Genomic DNA, 6000 nt, shown 5'->3' on the forward strand with positions numbered 1-6000 from the left:
GCTAGCTGGTGTCTATCCCTCCAAACTCAAACAGTCTATGTAAGCCTACGAGGACCCCTGCGACAACTTTGCCGTCGGATTGCTGAAGTCCGGTGTTTCTATAAAAATTTTGTAAAACAGAATTACACAGCAAAAGATAATCTATAAAACAAACTCCAGCCAATAGGTGGAACAAACTCAAAGAGCGTGTAGATTCATCCACAAAACTGTCCTGAAGGTGTGCCACTCTGCAAAATAAACTCCAGCCACTTGGCGGAACCAGCACAAAAAAAAAAAAAATGCTCAGTTTCCTCAAACAGTCAAGTGAATGTTCAGTGAGCCGGTATCACAGCAAGATCCTCCAAGTCAGCAACGACCTTCGTCAGCATTGCCGACATGCAAAGCATCTCTCGCCACATTTCCCATATCTCTCCAACCAAATCGATTCCGTGGCTCGCGGCCCACCCAGGGGAATCAGCTTGAGTACGTAAGTGTCTTTTAATGTCTCCAGAGCCCGAGGGTTTTGAATTCTTTGACATATTGTCCTCCTAGAATAGTTATGGAACAGAGTGTGTTTAATCTCACTGGTTTATATCATTAAAAGTGTTAAAACTAGCAAAGTGCACAGAGCTCGCCATTCACACGTCCGATTCTCGCATGGCGTCACGTGACTCATACATGTTGTTGATTTGGATGTTTTGATCATTTTTGTTAGCTCTTCCTGACCTATAACAGCAAAGGATTGAAGTTCTGGGGTGCTGTGGCAGCCGGATGCTTAATTCCAATTTTGTTTCTGATGATTTCTATTTTTTTTCAGTAAAGAAATTCATAAAGTAATTTCTACTATGTTGCGATGGAATATCTGGTTCAATAGAAGTTTTATTCCTAACCACTTTAGCTACAGTACTGAATAAACACCTAGGATTGTTCTGGTTATTTTCTTTGAGTTTGCTCAAATATGCAGATCTGGCAGTTTTTAGAGCCTGTCTGTAGTTAGAGACACTATCCTTCCATGCACTGCAAAATACCTCTAATTTTGTATTCTTCCACTTATGCTCCATTTTCCGAGTTGCTCTCTTGAGAGCATGAGTGTGATCATTGTACCATGGTGTGGGATTTTTCTCACATTTTTAGATCTAGTGTATGATTTTGGCGATGGGTTGGACCGGTTACATTTTGTCTAACCCCCACAGAGTTGAGAATATAGATAAATGCTAATCCCAGTGTATCATTTTCGTTATCTATGTGGATGTTGAAGTCACCGACAATTAAAGCTCTATCCACAGCAACCACTAGATCTGACAGAAAAACAGCAAATTCTAGAAGGAATTCAGAATATGGCCCTGGTGGTCTATATACTGTTGCAAGAACAATTTATATCTGACGATGTCACATTAAGCATTATCAGTTCAAAATAATTAAACTTATATCCAGACCGTTTAGTAATACTGAAAATATAACTGTAAATTGTAGCAACACCTCCTCCTCAACCTTTCAGATGAGGCTCATGTTTATAACAATAACCTGAGGGAGTAGACACATTTAAATTAATGTATCCATCTGTTTTAATCCAAGTTTCAATCAAACTAAGCGAATTCAAACTATTATCTGTAATAATTTAATTTACAATAAGTGATTTGGATGATAGCGTTCTAATGTAGCCCTACTTTTATATTATGTTTGTTTTTTGTTGCTATTTTCAAGTTTGACATCAATAAATTTTTTTCTAAATGACTTAATGAGGGTTTTGTGTTCGGTAGTTTGGGGAACAGACACAGTCTCTATATGATATATAGGTGATCATTCTCTATGCATTGTAGTTTATGCATAACTTTATAAATACCTTATTAACTATATAATTGAGTGTTTTTGTGCAGAATTAGCCATCTATTATTACCTAAGACAACACAAGCTTTGTTCATCAGATGTGCATTTGCAATTTTTCATTTTCACAAATTCTGTGCAAAGTACAGAGTGCAAAGTAGAAAGCTGGTTACTGTGCTTTAGGAACATTCACTAATCAAGCGAAGGTCTGCTCTTTGCTCCCCAAAGTGATAACGGACAATATTTCACATTGTGATGAGGGGGAGAGCGCCCTTGAGTGTCTGAGAGGAAGACAAGGAGGTTTTGGTCTTAAATACAACATGTTCATTCCCTCTGAATTTAATTTGTTAATCGTGCTGCCACTTTGTACCAACTATGTGGTCGTGCATACAAATCTGTGTAGGGAAATGATTGATTTATGCCTAATTATTTATAATTTATCTGTTTTATGCATTTATTTTAAACTGTGTAATTATTATTATACATTAAATAGCTTAATTGAAAATATATAGGCTAATTGATTTGATAATTAGTCCTATATAATTATATTCTATTTACCTTATATAAAAATAAATATTATTATTAAATAATATAAATATTTTTTTAAATAAAAGTATCTTGGTCACATTGTATACTACTGTATAAAGTGTAATAATCTCATTATTTACTGTAGTAACCCTTGTAATGTGTTAGTTTTGTGCTAACACATTTTGTGTTCCCGGTCAGAAATTATCGGCCCACTAAGATTATTTATAAACCTCTCATATTGCATATAAACTCTTTCAGGACACTGTATTTTAAAGATAATTTTGTAAAAATCTAAAATAACTTTACAGATCTTTATTGTAAAGGGTTTAAACAATGTTTTCCATGCTTGTTCAATGAACCATAGACAATTAATGAACATGCATCTGTGGAATGGTCGTTAAGACACTAACAGCTTACAGACGGTAGGCAATTAAGGTCACAGTTATAAAAACTTAGGACACTAAAGAGACCTTTCTACTGACTCTGAAAAACACCAAAAGAAAGATGCTCAGGGTCCCTGCTCATCTGCGTGAACGTGCCTTAGGCATGCTGCATGGAGGCATGAGGACTGCAGATGTGGCCAGGGCAATAAATTGCAATGTCCGTACTGTGAGATGCCCTAGACAGCGCTACAGGGAGACAGGAAGGACAGCTGATCGTCCTCGCAGTGGCAGTCCATGTGTATCAACACTGCACAGGAATGGTACATCCGAATATTACACCTGCGGGACAGGTACAGGATGGCAACAACAACTTCCCAACACCAGGAATGCACAATCCCTCGATCACTGCTCAGACTGTCCGCAATAGGCTGAGAGAGGCTGGACTGAGGGCCTGTAGGCCTGTTGTAAGGCAGGTCCTTACCAGACATCACCGGCAACAATGTCGCCTATACGCACAAACCCACCTTCGCTGGACCAGACAGGACTGGCAAAAAGTGCTCTTCACTGACGAGTCGCGGTTTTGTCTCACCAGGGGTGATGGTCGGGCTCGCGTTTATCGTTGAAGGAATGAGCGTTACACTGAGGCCTGTACTCTGGAGCGGGATCGATTTGGAGGTGGAGGGTCCGTCATGTTCTGGGGCGGAGTGTCACAGCATCATCGGACTGAATTTGTTGTCATTGCAGGCAGTCTCAATGCTGTGCGTTACAGGTACTCCTCCCTCATGTGGTACCCTACCTGCAGGCTTATCCTGACATGTCCAGCATGACAGTGCCACCAGCCATACTGCTCGTTCTGTGCTAGGGCTGCACCTAACGATTGTTTTTTTATCAATTAATCGATTATTTTTCCGATTAGTCGATTAACCTAACGACTAATTTGCCGATTATTCTAAAGATTTTTTATAATTATTACTTGATTAATATAACAATTAATTAACCCAAAATAAATATACAAAACTTGTCTCATTAATATTTCAATATTTTATTAAGTTATATTCTCTTAAACACAAACAAATGTAGAAGAAACAAATTCTGCACTGCAGGGCATTATTCTGCAACAAAAAACAGTGTTACTATGAATGCAAATTTAATACAGTGAAAAAGACACTCTATTAGCATAACATAAATATATATATAAATAAATACAAATTTCCAACATACTTTTGAATGTCCATGTACTAAAATAAAATATTTGATGCCATGAGTGTACCTTCATTTACTATTACTATTATTTTGAATGGCCATGGAAAATGAAGCAATGTGATAATTTTACCTGGTCGCAGAAAGTAGTCCGTTAATTTACCTGATGAACTTTCACCTTTTGGTGACCCTTTATGCTTCACAGAGCTAATGTGTGCTTCTAAATCACTTGCACCTTTATTAGCAATAGCTTTACATGTCATACATTCTGCTTCCCACGGATCTTATAATTGACCAATTGGTGTGCGAGAATGCGGGACTTAGAAAGAGGGGTTAAAGCAATGCAAATATGTGCGCACACACAATGAAGTATTAGACCAGATGCACATCATAATGCAACTAAAGCCGAATCCCGGACATTTTCGCAAATTTAGAAATCCCGGCCGGATGCTTTTTTAAGGTCCGAAAATGTCCGGGAAAAAGAGGACGTATGATCACCCTACGTTAGCAGTGGTGCAGAAATTACTTTTAACATAGGGGCGATGAGGAAACATTTCGAAAATCAGTTTAAAGTGACTACTACTAACTGAAACACGTGTTGTAATACTAATATGTCATGCTGGGGTGGGGACAAAATAAACAGGACTTAGGTGCTGCCTTGCTGCCGTCTTGACAAAGTGCTCCGGGACGCTTTCACTTTAAGTGTTCGTTCATGGTGGTTGTACTGCTGTGATAAGCCATTTCCAATTTGCATAGCTTACACAGCACCACATTGTTCGGTCACTGGCTAAAATACTCCCACGCTTTAGATGACCATAGGTGAGTTTTTTTTAGCTGCAGCTTGTTCTTCGGGGGAATCCATACTTAAACCGGGTGCTGCCATTTTAATTACTCCATTGCGACGCGCCAACACATGTTATGCAAATCGACGTATTTCTGTTATCGATGACGTCGATTACGTCGATGAATTGTCCCAGCCCTATTCTGTGCGGGATTTCCTGCAAGACAGGAATGTCAGTGTTCTGCCATGGCCAGCGAAAAGCCCGGATCTCAATCCCATTGAGCACGTCTGGGACCTGATGGATCAGAGGGTGAGGGCTAGGGCCATTCCCCCCAGAAATGTCCGGGAACATGCAAGTGCCTTGGTGGAAGAGTAGGGTAACATCTCACAGCAAGAACTGGCAAATCTGGTGCAGTCCATGAGGAGGAGATGCACTGCAGTACTTAATGCAGCTGGTGGCCACACCAGATACTGACGGTTATTTTGACCCCCCCTTTGTTCAGGGACACATTATTCCATTTCTGTTAGTCACATGTCTGTGAAACTTGTTCAGTTTATGTCTTAGTTGTTGAATCTTTTTTTGTTCATACAAATATTAACACATTTACACACTGACATTTTTTTTGCTGAGTTTATTATCACAAGATATTGCATTATATATTTTTATCAACTTCTTTTTTAGTAATTATGGTTTTGTACTCCTTTTTTAACATATTTAGAAAAAAAAAATATTGATAGAAGGATTAACTGAACTGAGTTTATAGCGAGCCATTGAGGGGCACTCCCTGCAGAATAATAATAATAATAATATAAAAAATAATAATTACACAATAAATTAATAACCACTTGCTTGATCTGAACAACAATTATATTCAGAGTTGGTAAAACCATAAAAAAGATGAGATAGTATCCGTGTGTCATTTGTTCATTTCATATTCAATTAGGAATTCAAAATCGGAAAAATAAAAAACCACTTATTTCATTATTAGTTTACAAAACCAATATTAAAAAACAAATAATGACTTTTTTGTAATTTCGATTTAATGCTCGAGTTTAAAATAGGACATTGGAAAAATAGCCACAGGACACTATGTATTTTGATTATTTGATTTCACTAATATATGGCTTGAACATTTGATTCGCTCATATAGTTGGGCCTGAAACACCCCTTTTCTGATTGGTCAACCTGCACCGTCGTCTTTCTCAGTGCAGTTTCTCTGGGAAAAACCCACTTCAACACGCCCCCAAAGTTGTTGACCGTCTGTGTGGGTGCCTCGTGCCGCCCCCCATGACCCCCGCAAGATG

General features: G+C 38.5%; 1 protein-coding gene across 1 annotated transcript in view; it reads right to left on the reverse strand.

The window, feature by feature from the left end:
• LOC127417577 (fructose-bisphosphate aldolase B-like) overlaps positions 1 to 5550 on the reverse strand; it is a 204357-nt gene extending 198807 nt beyond the window's left edge. Inside the window, exon 1 of the mRNA XM_051657602.1 lies at positions 5542 to 5550. The gene's annotated coding sequence lies outside the window, so the exon portion shown is untranslated. The remainder of the gene's footprint in view (positions 1 to 5541) is intronic.
• Positions 5551 to 6000: the final 450 nt, after the last annotated feature.

The sequence above is a fragment of the Myxocyprinus asiaticus genome, chromosome 27 (assembly GCF_019703515.2).
Source record: "Myxocyprinus asiaticus isolate MX2 ecotype Aquarium Trade chromosome 27, UBuf_Myxa_2, whole genome shotgun sequence".
NCBI lineage: Eukaryota > Metazoa > Chordata > Actinopteri > Cypriniformes > Catostomidae > Myxocyprinus > Myxocyprinus asiaticus.